Source organism: Wyeomyia smithii, chromosome 2 (genome assembly GCF_029784165.1).
Source record: "Wyeomyia smithii strain HCP4-BCI-WySm-NY-G18 chromosome 2, ASM2978416v1, whole genome shotgun sequence".
Classification (NCBI taxonomy): Eukaryota; Metazoa; Arthropoda; class Insecta; order Diptera; family Culicidae; genus Wyeomyia; species Wyeomyia smithii.
The window spans coordinates 83,841,239-83,858,344 of NC_073695.1; the positions used below are offsets into that span (position 1 = coordinate 83,841,239).

A 17,106-nucleotide genomic window follows, 5' to 3' on the forward strand; every position below is an offset into this window, starting at 1 on the left:
TTTCTATGTCTAGAAGAGCAGCTCCAGTGGTATAACCTTCACATTTATTAGTACGAATCATATTAGTTACTCTAATTTATCGTCCATTTAGTTTACTCTAAGTTTAATCTAAGTTCAGCTGGATATTTTTAAGGTTTTTAAATTGGAGTGCCTTTCGCATTTTTCCATTTTGAGGGAAAATATGCCAATTCAAAGCATCTGTTAAAACTTCTCACCAAGAAATTTAAATAGCTTTCGAAAAGTCTTTTGAGGAGGATTTCATTCAAGTTTGTTTCCTTTCCAGTTCCCCCCAAATTCAGTTACTGGACTGTTGTGCATTGATTTCTCCAAGAAAACAGATGCATTGTTAGACTATAACAGCCAGCTAAGTCGAAGTCATTTTGTGGAGTACACTCACAACAAAAAATATATTATAAGAAGGAAGGCAAAGCGAACAGCACCAGCACCGCTACTTATTTACTCATATACTGCCGACGATGTCCACGCATCGGCTTGGTTTATACGTATTCAAAATCACTAGAAGTGATTTTTTTATTGCTGGTTGCATTTTGGAAGGAAGATAACCAAATTGAGTGCAACAGTTGCGTGTTGCAAATTTCCGATGTGCGACTGGGAGAAAATTTGGTTCGTGCCGACGTTAACTGGTCCAGACATGAGTATGGAGTTCGAAATTCGTTGTAAACACTCACCTCACTCGCCAAATTTACGCTCGATTTTAACACAGGGATCATTTCGATTTTATCACACATTTTCAGAACATTGTAAATTTAGCATTAAAATATCCTTCACAAAAAAATTCACATTTATACATTATTTTCCTTTTGGGTACATTTCCCATTGTGACCAGTTATTTGATCTATTGTGGCGTAATACATTACTTTTTGGCCCATATTTTTACCTCATTTCATAACATTAAATGAGATTGGAGAGCGTAATATACATTCACCTGCATATACACTACCCGCCATAAGTTTGGAATCGCTTCACTGAGTATTGCAACACCCAGTTTGACTATTGCAACACCCCGAAAAGTTTTGCATCACCTAAAATGGGTAGATTCATGTAACTCTAACTCTTGATTTATATCCCAAAAGAATTACTATACTGTAATTTTAAGACATCAAAGAGAGATATGTTATATCGAGTTTCGTTCTAGAAAACTTCTGCGATTCAAATATCAAAATGCTAGTGGTTCCACACTGTCGGGTACTTCTAAAATAGCTGGCTTGTACCCTCTGATTTCATCTAGCAACTTCTATTTTATGGCTGCATACTCTGGAAATCCATCATGCTGGCCACCAATCGACGAAACCTACGCTTAAAGTATATCTAGCAGTCAAACCGCTCGAAGAAATTTGAAATCCGGCTGATAAAATCAACCACACTTACAAAAATAAAACAAAAATCAACTAAAAAAACTAAAAATACAACACACTATAATTTATTAGTGATAACTTTGTTATAGAATTGTTTTTCGAATGCAAATCTTTTGATTGTTCTCGCAGGTAAATACAACTTTTATCGTTAAAATAAACTTTACTAACCAAAATAGTACATTTCATCACCAACACTTCAAAGTAATAAAAGTAAACACGGCTTAATGATCAAATTTCTACGAGTCGAACTTGGACCTACTGCCTCGTTAATGACATAACAAATACACATAAAACCTCTTAAGTACAAAGATAACATCCCACTCCCAGACCAATTTCAATCAACAAAGGAATTTTCTTCATTCGAAATCACAAGCCACTAACAGCACCTCTAAAGGCGATGAACCGACAAACAAAGAACTGTTGTATAAATCAAAAAAATGTTGCGCTCCAGCATGAACTCCCGCGAGTCGTGATTTTACAGACAAAAAGTTTTATTGATGTTGAATTTTTAATGGAGCCATTATCTTAAGCAACCCGGAAGCCTTCGAAATTATCACCGACATCGTCTTCCAGCCCGTCATCAGTATCATCGCCCAAGTACACAGCCGCCCAACAGTAGTTTCCCTCACACTCCACTTTCGTCTACGTGCTCAACTCGGTTTAACGGAGGCTTCTAATTGGGTTTTAGTGTTTTCCTGAGCTCCGCAAATTTACGTTTAAAAACTAATTTCAACGTACTTTTCCGAAAGCAATTAATTCGATTACGTTTTTTAATGTTTTCACTTTTTTTTTTATTAGGGAATTAGAATTACGTTGTCCATTGATGTGAACTTTTGTAATATATCCCAGTCAATTGCTATACGTGTCCACTTGCAAAATACAATGACCACTATTGTTGAGTGATCAGGTACCTGCACCGACACGCTCCCAGTCAGGTGAAATATGGTTAATGAAGCCAATCACCTTCCCAGGATTCAAAGACCAAATTTCTTTGGGCTGTAAACAGCCACTGCCAAGAAACCTTGATCTGCGTTTTAATAATGCACCACAACTGCACAGCAGATGTTCCGATGTCTCGCTTTCCATATTACAAAAGCGACAGATATCATCCTGAACCCGGCCTATGTTTTTTAAATGATATCTACTCGGACAGTGCCCCGTTACTAGGCCGACGTATGTACAAAGAGCTCTTTTGTTGAGCTCTAGGAGCTTTTTCGAATGATTCTCGTTTGGTGTGATAAATCTTTTAGATTGGGAACACTATTTGACATCCAACCAATTGGTTATCACCTTTTGTTCCTCCCAGCGTTTAAGCTCCATTTTCACTGCACAGTTTGATATACCGCAGAAAGGTTCTGGGCCGATAAACTGTGAGTTAGATCCTTGTTTTGCAAGTTCGTCTGCCTTTTCATTCCCACCAATGCCACAATGTCCTGGAACCCAATACAAATTTACTGAGTTTGTTTGACATAGCTGTCGCAATGTGAGAATACATTCCCAGACAATCTTGGATGTACATTTATAAGCATCAAGTGCTTTCAGTGCTGCTTGACTGTCAGAGAAAATACAAATATTTGCATGTTTGTATTTCCTAGTCAGACATACATTCGCACATTCAAGGATTGCAAAAATCTCTGCTTGAAACACTGTTGGCCAGTGTCCCATTGCCACTGAAATATTAATTCCAGGGCCGAAGATTCCTGCACCAGTTTTGGTACCTATTTTTGAGCCATCTGAGAAAAATATCGTTGAACTGGGACGGACATCAGGAACTCCGACTTCCCAGTCTGTATGCGACGTTTCGCATACCTTGTAGGGAATATCATGGTTATCCTGAGGTGCCATCCAGTCTCCATTCATACTCATCACTGGCCCTCTTTTGAAAAGTCCAGTATAGTCAGGTGACCCACAAGATCACCTGATAAGATAGTTTTTGTTCTTTTTAGCCTCAAGGCACTCTTTTCCGCTTCTAGTTGCACGTATTCGTACAACGGCAGCAGATGAAGAATTGCATCAAGAGCTTTTGACGGGGTGCTTTTCATTGCTCCTGTTATAGCAATGCACGCAAGTCGTTGAACTTTATCTAGCTTTGTTTTGGCGGTGGACTCTTTGGTTTTTGGCCCCCACACTAACGCAGCGTAGGTCAGTTTTGGACGTATAATAGATGTGAATATCCACATCACCATTTTCGGTCTCAAGCCCCACTTTCTCCCAACGGTTTTGGAGCACAACCATAATGCACTGACCGCCTTGTTGATTGCATAGTCAAGATGTGCATTCCAGTTTAGCTTGGCATCAAGGATAACTCCTAAGTATTTAACCTGTTCACTGAATGGAATTTCTACTCCTCCAAGCTTGAGAGTTTTCAGATTGAATTTCCTCTTTCTAGTGAAAGGTACGATTACAGCTTTTTGTCGGATTAATGCTGAGGCCCTCCTTTATACACCAAGACTGGGTATACTCCAGAGACTCCTGCATTCTTTCCGAAACTATGTCGTCGAACTTTCCTGTTACCAAGATGACTATGTCATCTGCAAAGCCCACAACTTCGAAACCTTTTGCTTCTAAGCTTTTGAGAAGATCGTCCACCACCAAAGACCACATAAGTGGCGAAAGAACACCTCCTTGCGGACATCCTTTCGTTGCCCTTACCGTAATAGACGAACCTCCCAACTCAGAAGTGATTTCTCTTTTTGCAAGCATGGTATGAATCCAGTTAACTATGCTCGTGTGAAATCCTTTGTTCTTCATTGCACTAGACATTGAAGAATAGGACGCATTATCAAAAGCACCTTCAATATCCAGGAAAGAGCACAGAGCAATTTCTTTAGCTGAAAGTGACTTTTAAATTTTCATGACCAGCGTATGAAGCGCTGTTATAGTGGATTTTCCAGTTTGATAGGCAAACTGGAACTTTGAAAGCGGTTTTGTTTGCATGTAAGATGTATGGATGAAGTCATTCAGCACTTTTTCCATTGTCTTCAACAAAACCGAAGAAAGACTAATGGGTCTGAATGATTTAGGATGCGTCTTATCACGCTTCCCAGTTTTAGGTATGAAGATTACTCTTACTAACCTCCATTTTGATGGAATATGATTTAACCTTAAACTGGCCATGAAAATCTCAATGAGAGAAGGAATTTGTATTGCTTCACCTTTTTGAAGCAATGCTGGAAATATTCCATCTACACTTGCAGACTTGAAAGGCTCAAAGGATCTCATAGCACTTTCCACCCTGGTTCTCGTAAAAATTTCATCCGCCACATCTGATACAGTATTTTCCGTTCTAGCAGACCAAGAGCTAGTCTGCGTAGAACAAATTTCAACTAAATCAGAGATGGCTGAATCCGTCTTTTCAATAGAACCGGAAAAATGCCTTTCCATCATTAAATTTAAGGTATCACGAGAATCACTAGTATAGATTCCATCGTGACGCTTTAGATTGCCAAGCTCAACGGTATGATCTTTGGCAAGAGTCTTTTGTAATCTGGAAACAACTGGAGTTCTTTCTATAGATTCGCACATTTGAACCCAAGACCTCCTTTTAGATTTCCGGATTTCATTGCTATGTTCAGTTATGGCTCTTCTATATTGAGCCCAATCTGATGTACGTTTTGCTTTATTAAAAAGTTTTCGACTATTTTTTCGAAGACTTTCTAGCATTTTGTTCCACCATGGCACGTCCCTATTTGATGACGATTGTTTGGCGGGACAACTATTGTTGCATGCATTTATCACCATTTTATTCAGCTGAATTGTCATAGATTCCAGTTCTGAAACTGTTTCAATTCTGCTACAATTTGAAGGTAAATCTTTTCGCAAATATTGTGCATATTGATCCCAGTCTGCTTTTTTTTAGGATCTCTGTAAGTAACAGATGATGGTTTCCCACCAATCCATTCAAACAAAATGTGCTTGTGATCAGATAGTGAGGTTTCATCCGACACATGCCAATTAGCAATTTTCTCCGAATTGCATAGCGTCAGATCCAAAACTTCACCTCTGATAGCGTTTGCAAATGTTGGTTTGTTACCTTTATTGCAAATATCTATATTATTCGACGAGAGAAACTCCAATAGGCACTCACCACGACCATTGACGCCCTTGCTCCCCCAAACTGTATGGTGAGCGTTGGCATCACAGCCAATGATGAATGCCCTATTATTGTCTCTGCAAAATTTGACAAACGAAGCAATCTCAGGAGGAGGCGCCTCATTTATTTCACCTGGAAAATAAGCCGAGGCAACAATTACCTCAGTATTCCCCCTGGTGGTTGGCACCTGAACCATAACCGCTACAATATCTCGTTTTACAAATTCTGTCACAGGATAGCATTTTACTGTTTTTTTCACAAGACTGCAGCTCTTGGCGAACTCTGTGAACCGTCGTAATATAGTTTGCCAGAATTCATTTGAATCCCTAATATTTTACCTTTATTGCACCATGGCTCTTGAATAAGAACCATGTCTAGCTCCTCCTTTTTGAATCTTCTACTAAGGACTGCCGATGCGCCTTTAGCGTGGTGGAGATTCACTTGTAGGAACTTAGCAGATTGCATTTTTGGAAAATATATCCCGTTCGGTTTGATTACCGAGAGATTTTTCCAGCGACATTTTATCAACCTTGTTTAAGATTGATTTTTCACATAAGTTGGTTGGTTTTCACAAAAAAATGGTAATAAACAGAGATAACTTAAACAATTCTTCGTTATAAAATTCTATTTCTCTGTTATAGTGAAAACGATTTTATCGAGAAGTTGTGGAAATAAAAATATTTTTACGTTTTTGGATTTCACTCAATTTCGAATTAATATAATGCATTCCAATACAGATTATATTCCAATGTAGATTATATTTGTTCCCACCAGTCAAAATTACGGATAGTTAGATTAACACATGTGACATAAAAACTAGGTGGTCCCCGTGGTTCTGTGGTTAGCAATGTCTGTCGGCTAGCTCTCCCACACGGTTGTCGAGGATCTTTTCTCGACTCAGCACTGGAGCACGGTGTATCGTTGTACTTATCCTACAAGGTACAAAATGTGCCGAAAACAATATCGATAACGGATTCTCTCAACTAATCTAGCTGATCGAGACCGTATTAGCCCCCCCGGCTAACGTGCGATATAATGATATTGACTTATAAACTTAGAAAACGATTAATGAAAACATTTCTACCATCTCACAGCTTATTTAGTGCCAAAAATTCCATAGTTTATTGTACAATAACTCACCTATCACTTAATAATAGCACTAATTGATGCAGAATTTTCTTCTGCTATCAATTCTGATGATTTGGAACTCCGAGATAGATTCACTAGCGAACAACACAGAATTTCAATTCCAATTTGTTACCCACCATAAGAACTACGTGATGAACAAATCTGGTAGTCCCAGCACTTAAAATTTTCTTATTTCTTTTAAGCCAAAGAAAGTTCACTTATTGATCGACTGACAATTCCACCACAAGATTTATGCAAAAATTTTCTTCCTCACGAAACATTCCCTCGCACTACATACATCATCCACAGTTGAGATGCTTCATATCGCAGCTGTTAATTTGAATAATTCAACAACACCATTAAAGCTTCACGAGCAATGTACACAATCGCCTGTTCAACGCGAGAAGCAAGACGACAGTTCGAATCGGATTCGATGTTTAGAGTTGACTTTCCGCACTCATTCGATCGTTCCCGACGACGTTCACCGTAATACTGTATGAAATTTCGAGTGAGAAGCTTATTTTGATCGGAGTCACAACCGCGATCTTGACACGAACCAAACCTCCCACCAGTACCGAGCAGCAGCCGGCAGTGAACCACAACACGCTCGTACAACAGATGGTCCGGACTTGCGAAAGTAAACAGTCAAACGGTGAGCATCCGCTTAGGTCGACTTCCAAAAACCAACTGTTGGGCGTCAAAGGAAAAAGTAATCAAGCAGGGAAAACTCAAATGTATGGTTGCCAGAAATGCACTGCTTACGGAAACATTAACAACAGACAACAATCAATGGGGCGGCTACGTTTACTGAGTTTTTAATGGAGGCGCATGGTAGTTCATTTAGATCTGTTTGATAAAGTTAATCAACAAGCTACTATAATTTTCGCTTAAGTGTTATGTATGTAAACATACGTAAATCAAATAATATTTTTGGTTCCTGTTACTGTGCAGCAGCTTGTTGATACCCTTCGCAACGCTATCCACTCTCTGAGTGTCAAAACACGATCGTTTGCGCTTGTGCAAAATCGGTCTTCCCACGTGCCTGTCAGGCTCTCACGGGTTTGTTTACTGTTTTCATTCACACTTGCTATTTATCCGACCATCATCAGCATTTTGTTGAGACAATTTGTCCCATTAGTGTACCAACAGTTTGAGATACAACTGGACATCAGAACTCATTGAACAGTTTTGCTAATGTGTGACACAAGCACACTCTCACTGCTGGCCTCGATGGAACCGAAAAGAAAAGTGGTTAGGGACTACCGAATGAAGTACTTCCCAAAGCCACAGTATTAAGGCTTGAGCACACATAACTCAAAGCCGAACATTACGAAACCACTCAAACTGCACATCCATTAAAGCTAACGAGCTGAGCTTATACTCTAAGCCGAGCAAAATCGTTTGGTTTTGGTGAGTCTTTTTATCTTTTGTGTTGGAAAATTGTCAATCCAGATGTAATTTCGCGAAGCATGATTGAGCAACTCATTCAACGCCAATTATCGAGAGCGGTCCCGAGTTGCTTATGCATACAAATCGTTCTTAGCAAATCAAAAACAAAAAAAAATGCTTTGCATTGATTTGCCTTTTTGGGGAGGTAAACGAGTGGAAGGCTTAGGGCGTCAATCAATCGGTGTCTTTTTTTTTTTTTTTCTTCATCTATAATTCATTTGACACGGCACAAATACAATTTAATGTTTAACGGCGCCAATTATATCTGGTAGCTTACTTTCTAAAGTATCTTAATAATTCGGTGTCCTTTTGTTTGGCAAAAAGTTATTTTCAATTAACGTACAAATATTCTGAAACATAATATTTCTCTTCCTCATATTATTATTTTTTTTGCTATATTGCAGTGATTTAAAGAAAATAATTCAATTTGAAGGCGTATTGCTGTTTCCTTGTTAAATTTATTACCTATTTATAGTGCTCCGACTATGGTTTTTTCAGCATTTAACTAGAAATAAGCTTTTGTATTTCACAGCTTAACAGTTCTACGAGTAACGCCGCTGATTCTGATGTAGCTGCGAAGCCTAGGAGCTTGTCAAACTTGGTACATGATCCGGGCTGTCGTCCGGAAACCTTATAGCATACCTTTTTTAAGGTGGCGGGGAAATCTGCAAACAGACACCTGAGAAGAAAACTCAGGGTGTGAGGATGAGACTAGGAAAGAGATGCTGAGGTAGTTACACTCCCCCAAACGCCTATAGATCTCTGTCCCGATCCACTAAAACCCCTCCAGTCTCCAGCCCTGGTCAACCCGGAACGACGGTTAAGTGTTACGTCGGGGAGTGGCTTTTGTGCGTGATGCACCCTCTTTACTCTTATAACGTCCAAGTTAACTACCTGGAGACTGGTAGTTGACTATTCCTGGCGTGTTGGTGGCACGTTACAGCTTCAGGACAATCTGGGAGGCGGCCGCACAGGCCGCGCTCCAGATATCCGGGTCGTCGCACATCCTCCGGACTAGATTGTGCGAAGTAGTGCCAGGCCCGCTCTAAGTCTTCATGTCGCTCCTCGCTCTTACGAAACGGGGGCATACGAAAAAGACATGTTCAGCAGTCTCCTCGTCCTCCACGCACTCGGGGGACACATGGGGGACCTCGCGTGTCCGAACCTGTGCAGATACTGCCTGAAGCAATCATGGCCTGACAGGATCTGGGTCAGGTGGAAGTTCACTTCACCATGGCGTCTCCCGAACCAAACGGATGTCTACGGTATAAGTCTATCTACCCTTTGTGGAGTTAGACCTTTCCCACTGCCAGCGGAGCATCGAAAATGAGCTTCTGGTAACTCGTATGCTCCTTGTGTCACGTTGGTCAAAACATTCTCTGTCCTCCTTGATGGCGATGCTGATAGGCATCATGCCGGACAAGACACAGATTGCATCGTATGACACCGTACGATACGCACTCGTAACTGTCAGGCACATTAACCTGTAGGTACTTTCCAGTTTACCGCGTAATTGTTAGCATCTAGCGCTGGCACACCATACCTAAATATGGACGAAACCACGCTGGCAGGAAGTCTTTGCTTGCTGCCATAGACCGCTGAAATATTAGACATCATACGAGATAGTGCTGCAATAGCCGATGAGGCCCTCTTACAGGCATAGTCGACGTGACTCCCGGACGTGAGCTTATCATAACCCCCAAGAGTTTTAAAAATCGCTTTGAGGTGATGGTTTAGTCTTCGATTGTAACTGTTCGGAACAAAAAACCAGCCGTGAATCCACTTTTAGTTCTAAGTAGATCAAAGCTACAATTTTATTAATAATTTTAGTAACTTAACAAAAAAAAATATTTTACAAACTCACAGTTTCTTCCTTCCTCCTGCGGATTTCTTAGCCTTATCTTTTCCTAGCCGACTCTCTTTCTCAAATCGACTCCAGATTTTTTATATTTAAAATTTTAAGATTTCAATGTTTTATTTTACTTTAGGTTAACGTTTTAGCTATCGACTTACTTTTACTCGTCAATCCTACAAATTCTCCCCCGCAAGGTTTTTAACTCGGTTTGTCCTGTCGTGCTGTTTTATTCAACGTTATTTCAGTATTATATATTCTAATTTGTTTTAATTTTAATACCTGATTAAGTCCCACTTGATTTTCGCAACTACCACCGATCCGAAATCCAAGAACTAGTAGAAAAACTTTTTTTTTAACTTTATTTGACTTTCAACTTTTAACCTCTAACTATCACCTTCCTTCGTGATAAAACAATTTTATATAATTGACGTTTTTGATTCCCATCTCACTTGCTATCTGTCTGATCCCGTGACGCTTTGCTACCGTTTCCCTGATCCCGTGACGCTATCATCCCTGTGGTAAACCCTACGGGTGGTCCAACGGTGTTGTCCCGAACAGTAACCACCGCCTGTTGTTCCAGTTTACGCTTATTCACAACCATGACCTCTGTCTCATGATGCGCTAACTTCAGTTTTCTGGAGCGCATCCAGTCCTCGACTTTGCGTATACAGTGCGTGGCTGTCAACTCGACCCCCTCGATCGACTCACCGTGAACCTCTAGCGTTATGTCGTCTACAAAGCCGACGATCACAGCTTGAGTTTCAACACCCCGTAATACATGACATTCCACAACACCGAGCCCAGGATTCAACCTTGCGGAACTTCTGCGGTAATTGAGGCGCACTTCTGACCCTCCTCCATGTTGTAAATAAGTACTAGATTCTGAAAGTAATTTTCCATAATCTTGTACAGCGGCACCGGTACATGGATGCTCTTGAGCGCTAACGCTATAAAGTCCCACCTACTGCTATAGAACGCATTCTTCACGTCAAGCGTGACGATTTCGCATTAGCGTGGGCCCCTTCTATTGCGCTGTAGTGCTCCCTCCGCCGTCTTGGTGACGGAGAAGATGGCATCCAGCGTGGACCTGCTCTTCCGAAAACCGAGCTGGTTACTTGCCAGATCGTTCACACCCTCCTTGTACCTCACCAGTCTGTTGAGCATTATCCACTCACCGAAACAGCCCGGGGCTGTTTTCATCGCCAGCCTGATTGCCAGGTTAGGGATTCCATCCGGTCCTGGTGCCTTGCTCACCTTTAAGGAGCTAGCGATCACAATGAGTTCCTCATTCGTAACCCTAACCTCTCCCTTGATCTTGACACGACTGTCGTCGCTCACGGATTGGATGTCCGGCAGGTTAGCCGACCATCCCTGGTCTGTGTCTGAGAAACTGGAACGTCGGATGTGAGACTCGACTGCCGAACGCTTAGGACTGGGCTCGTGGCGTGGAAAGAGTCCCCCGATGATACGCTCCAGCATCTCTGGTGATCGCTCTGCAGGCGCCAACGCACCTTTGGTCTTGGCCATTACGACCCAATAGGCGTTACTCTACGGGTTCGCATTGCCCCTCGCAAGTTCGACTCCTCATCATTTCTGCTTTATGTACATTTAGTCCCAACCAGATCTAAGTTGAGCTTTACCAAAGCCTCCAACAGGATCTGACCCCTCTGGTTTGTAGAGCGACTTCTCCACTCACCAGCCCAAGCGTTGAAGTCATCTGCCACCAAGCATGAAAGTTTTCACTCACTAGAAATATTTCATGCAAATGTTTTCTAGATTCATCAGGTATTGTCCAGTTATTTTCACTCGCGTACAAGTTTTCCATAGAAACGCTGCTGATTGTTTTTCGCTTTTAAGTTTTCCGAATACCGTTAAAGGAGACTGAATGATTCAAACAGGGCCGGATTTAGACGGTGTGGGGCCCGGGGCAAATTTTTTTATGAGGCCCTCTTTTCTTAAACATTTAGAGGTAACGTTCAGGGAGGTGACGAGCAAAAAAAAAAGGTCGCCCCACGACTAGGGGGGCCCCTTGAATCGGGAGGCCCGGGGCATTTGCCCCCTTTGCCCCCCCTCAAATCCGGGCCTGGATTCAAACACGATAATATTTAGGGGAACTGCTCCATTATTTATCTCAGCCCGTATATTCATCTCATACGACATGAAACACAATTGAAAACAGGAAAAAACGCATATTTTCTTCTTAAACTAATCAGCTAATCCATGGAATGGATTCTTCTTAGTTCACATTAGATTCTTCATAAAGTATAATCCTTAAAAATTCACTTAAAAGCACTAAATTTAATATTATAGTCGGGCATCTGCACTCGAAAACTCATTTAATTCAATCACCTACCTCAGAAAACAAAATCCGCGCATTGTTCTATACGGCTACAACGGGACTCGTTCAGCAGCCAACCAAAGTTTTTTTTCATCACTAGCGGACCACTTTTTATTTTAATCACTGAACAAAATCACTCACTACACTAAGAATATTATAATCTTTGGAATGTTCACCTAAAATTTCCTAAAACAAGCTTGAATTAGCAGAAATATATGAGATAAATTTCTACAATTCCTAAATTTCAACTGTATGTATTTTCATCTGTTTTCACTGCGTTGAAGAAAATCAAAAGTTGCCAAATCACTTTCTGTTATTACGAAAAAATCATACTGAAAATGTTGAATTATTCCGACATAATTGACATAAATCTACAGCACTGTTGTGGTTACCTAGGCTACCAGTTTTGCAAGTAAACAACTACAGCGAATATCTAGGTAACCTACTACGACGGGTTGCGGCTACGTTCATTCATGATAATGTGATTCATTTATGATTAACAGTGTGATGAATATGGAGGCGTTGTGAGATGAATAATTGAGCAGTGATTCAAGTTTTGAGATGGATATGTAGGCGTTGTGAAAAATGGTTTGTTTTACAAAATTCAGTATAAATCTAGCTAATTTTACTTAATATACAATGCTGAACGATTCCATAAGAGCACGTAAGCATATTTAGTTTATTTGTTCAATGATTTCGTGAAAGTTTGGTGTTTAATCCGTGCATTCTTCGTGAATATCGGCTTAATGAGATGAATAATGGAGCAATTCCCCTATTGTATCCAAGTTCACTCGTAATCAACAGTATCGCGAGAATCTTTGAAAGATTATCGGCAGTGATACAAAATTATGAATCCAAATGAACGTTAGATTGCGTTCAATTGTTTACTAACCGAAGCAAGCAGGCTTCATCAATGCTTACGGAAACTGTAGCATGGTGCATTAGCATGTGATATTTGAAATCACCAAGACACATAGAGGTCATAACGGTGAAAGCACGACGTGGAGTAGCCGTATTTTGCCTACAAGCAACCAACATTTGAAAGAATCGCTGCGATCGGTCGAGTGCAATCGTTTACGATTCTTTCGTGAAACACATGCTATATGTTGCTCGCTCCGCATAAAGCAGGCAATACTGAACAAAATCATCAAAGAAAGCCGCTATATATTTCTTTGCTCTAAATTGTTTCTCGCATGCGTGAGAATGTGTTATTTTCAATAGCGATGGTTTGCTTGGATTGAAAGCTTATAAATAGCACTTTCAGAAATGATACCCGAATGATTGTTATGCTATGCGATTTTTACCATCCTTGTCTGTCACTGGATAACAGGTCGACTAACTGGTTAAACCGTTCGGTAGACCAACGTAACGGAGCATAGCAACTGCAGTAGAACACTCAGTTCACCTTGGCAACCGCGTAGTAACCTTCGTTTAAGATGGAAACAACCTCCTGAACCGGAAACCCGCTCGTCGTCCACACGGCCGCCATACTGGACCTCTCCGCAACCCAGTTACCGTTTCCGGGAGGAATGCGATAGGGATCCAATACGATGGCGATGTCCGACTATCTCACCCGGAATGGCAACGACTGGCAGGGCACTTCGTATTTTACTTCCCCCACGAAAGAAGTGAGCTCCGAGGTGAAGTTTATTTTACACACATACCCAGTTCCCCAAGAAAGTGCTGCTGTGGCTGATAATCAACGAGAAGGGAATGTCAAAGCCGGTCTTCTTTGCTCGGTAAATTAATAGTACAAAGTGCCTGCCGGAAGTTGCATCGTTCTCAAAGAAATACCATAAGAGCGAAGACGCGGTGCTTTGGCCAAAGCGGGCGTCAACCCACCTCTCGAAGCAACCTTCGGAGGAGATGGAGCAGCTGAATATCGATGTGGTACTTAAGTCAGCGAACTCGCCAAACACCAAACCTGGAGGGTATGATCTCCTCCAACATTTTGTCGCGAAAACTGAGGAGGAATGGATAAATATAACAACGAAAGATTTCAAAAACATGCCTACACTCTTGTTTTCGTCCGCCATTTTTTTCCGTGTTGGGTATTTTATCACTGCGACCAATTTTTTGATCTTTTGTGACATATGCCCTTTTTAATTTGCCTAAGTCAGGATGACGTACCACTATTGGAAGTGGCTGTCCTGATATGACCAATAGCATTAGTCCAGTCTGGTATTACACTTGCATGAAGCGAATAACGTACTGGGAGTTGTTCTCCAGATTTCAGAGGGTTCTAACAGCCCCCTATTGAAGAACTTATGTCTTTTATTAATATTTGCCGGACATCGGCATAACAGATGCTCCGACCCTTCTTTTTCCATGCCACATAAGCGACACGTATCATCTGGTAGTTTTTTCATAAGCTTCAAGTGATAAAGGCTCGGACAATGCCCTGTTATTAGAACAGTATATGTGCTTAGATCTTTCTTTGAAAGCTCCAGTATTTTGCGAGTCATAGGACCGTTCGGTGTTATAAACCTCTTTGACTGCCTACCAATGGAAGTATTTGTCCAGTTGGACTCCACCTTCGAAATTTCCCATGCTTTCAGCTCCCTTTTAAGTGAAGAAGCGGATAAGCCTCAGAAAGGTTCTGGTCCTATGAACTGATGAGACGATCCAAGTCTTGCAAGTTCATCGGCTTTTCCATTCTCATCGATTCCACAGTGACCAGAAACCCAATATAAATTTACTTGATTATTGCAACCCAGTGTTTGAAGTGATTGAAAACGTCCGCCATGATGAATGTTCCGATTAAAATTTTCTTGCAAGTATGTTAATATAATTATCTTTCATGGGAAATTATTTAAACTCAATAATCTACCTTAGTTATTTTATCACCATCCGAAGAAGCCATGCTTACGTTTTGTCTTGTCCAACAAAGTTTCTGCAGCGGCACAAATTCGAAGTTGCAACCTCGTTTCGTATACTCAAAAATGGTGGTCATAGAAAACATTTATGTTTGTAAAACTTCGAATTAAACCTGTGTAAAAACACCAGATGCAAGACGTTTATGAGTTCCACTGCAATTATTTGCGTGATAAACAATATTGCGCCCGAAAATTTCCGGGTGGCTCCCAACGACAGAAAAAATGTTCATTCATTCATTTTCCTAATCACTCACTCTTCATCCGTCTGAAATAAGTCACTGAACCTCGCTAGCGTCTAATCAACTAATCAAACAACTTCTAGATGCAAGTTTTGGCTTGCGATTAAGCTTCATTAATGTGCCTACAACCAAGTTTCGTTCACGTCGACAACATCACGCTCCTCACTAACACATCTGGTCATGGAATTTTCTATAGTGATGATAACTCTGAGCTACCCGAGTAAGCAACAGTTCTACGCTCCACTGAAATGGATTTGTGAAAGATTTAAGTACTTTCAGATTGATCACCAAAACCTGTCTGTGGAGAGGAAAAGAATGAAGCAGCAATCTGCTAGAGATTTAACTATGTGCGTCCGGATAGCATAACATAAAATTCAAAAACCGCAGTTGCGATATTTCAAGCGTTATTTTTTGCCAGTTTATAACTTTACGCTTAGTACGAATGGGTGAGATGAAGAGAATGATATCAAACCGGTTTTCGATTACAAATTAGAAAAGTTGTCTTAATGAAATGCTAGGGATGGTTTTCGCACACCAAATTCGCTGCGATAAATAATTTCTTAGCTATCGCGGGTGTAATATTACTCCAGATTCAGATTCAAGCAATAAATTTGCTGTCGAAAGAATTCACGTCTATAGGTTGCCAATCGAGAATAACTAGTTGAGAATATTGTAAACTGATTTTCTCTGGGAGAAATTGTAAATGTTGTCAAAATATTTTAGCGAATAAGTTGTAATTTCATGTGATTTCACGTAAAGGATATATGAAAGTCTGTTATACGTTTGTTTAGTCTCCCTTAATGTGACAATATTGTGTCGATTTCCTGCATTAGCAATGTAAAAGTACTAAAAGTCATGATGGAATTCTAAATCTCTTGAACAGCAATCTGGAACCAAATTCAATTTACGGCATTCAGTTCCCGGTAAAGTTAGCAAATTGCAATAATTGAAATTGAATTCCACGGATTATCGATTTCTTTTACACGGTTTCGTGGAGCATCAATTTCGCTCTAATTCATTGAGCGAATGTTAAACTATTGCTGACTTCTATCCGTAACCCACTTCATGCGCAAAGTTACGATTGACGCTTTGTGAATAATGTCAGAAATAGCACAAACTGAGTGTGTCAACCTTTTGTCACGAGAAACACTGATAAACATAATCCCTCAACGATCTCTTGAGTTGAAACAAATCAAAATAATGACCTTCCCTGGGAGCCCTTTGTGCGCTTTGTATCGAATGTCTGCTGCCGTTATATACCACAGAAAAACAATACCACTTGTATGATATCAAAAGTCACATTTTCCGCACATGTGCGTTTAGTCAAGAGTGCTTTTTCGTTTCCATTCCGGAGTTGTGGAGAAATAGCTACCAGCTATCGCAATAGTAGCAATCAAACAGACCAGTCATCAGTTGAGAATACACCCAGTGTTGGTGTGCTTCCCGATGATGCAGCCAGCGAAAAGAGTAAGCTATTGGGTTCCTTATAATCGGGTTAAGTTTCGTCCATCTTTTATGTACGTAAAGCACAAAATTTGGAAGGGATTTCTTAGCACAGTCAGCTTCTTATCTTCCGCTTTTTATCATCCGTGAATGGATGATGGCTTTAATAGCATGCAAACGCTTTACCCCACGCAAACAAGATGGTTAAGCAATCGAAGTGGAGAGGGATTCCAATGAAATATTTATTTCTTCAATTGATGATGACGGTTTCTGCAGGGTAAAACCGGAACTTCCGAAATGGTTCGAGCC

General features: G+C 40.6%; 1 protein-coding gene across 4 annotated transcripts in view; it reads right to left on the reverse strand.

Annotated features, from left to right (window-relative positions):
• Window positions 1-7,270, reverse strand: part of LOC129720753 (G-protein coupled receptor dmsr-1) — a 263,787-nt gene extending 256,517 nt beyond the window's left edge. For all 4 annotated transcript variants that reach the window (XM_055672446.1, XM_055672443.1, XM_055672445.1 and 1 more), the window contains exon 1: window positions 6,610-7,270. The gene's annotated coding sequence lies outside the window, so the exon portion shown is untranslated. The remainder of the gene's footprint in view (window positions 1-6,609) is intronic.
• Between the last annotated feature and the right edge of the window lie 9,836 nt (window positions 7,271-17,106).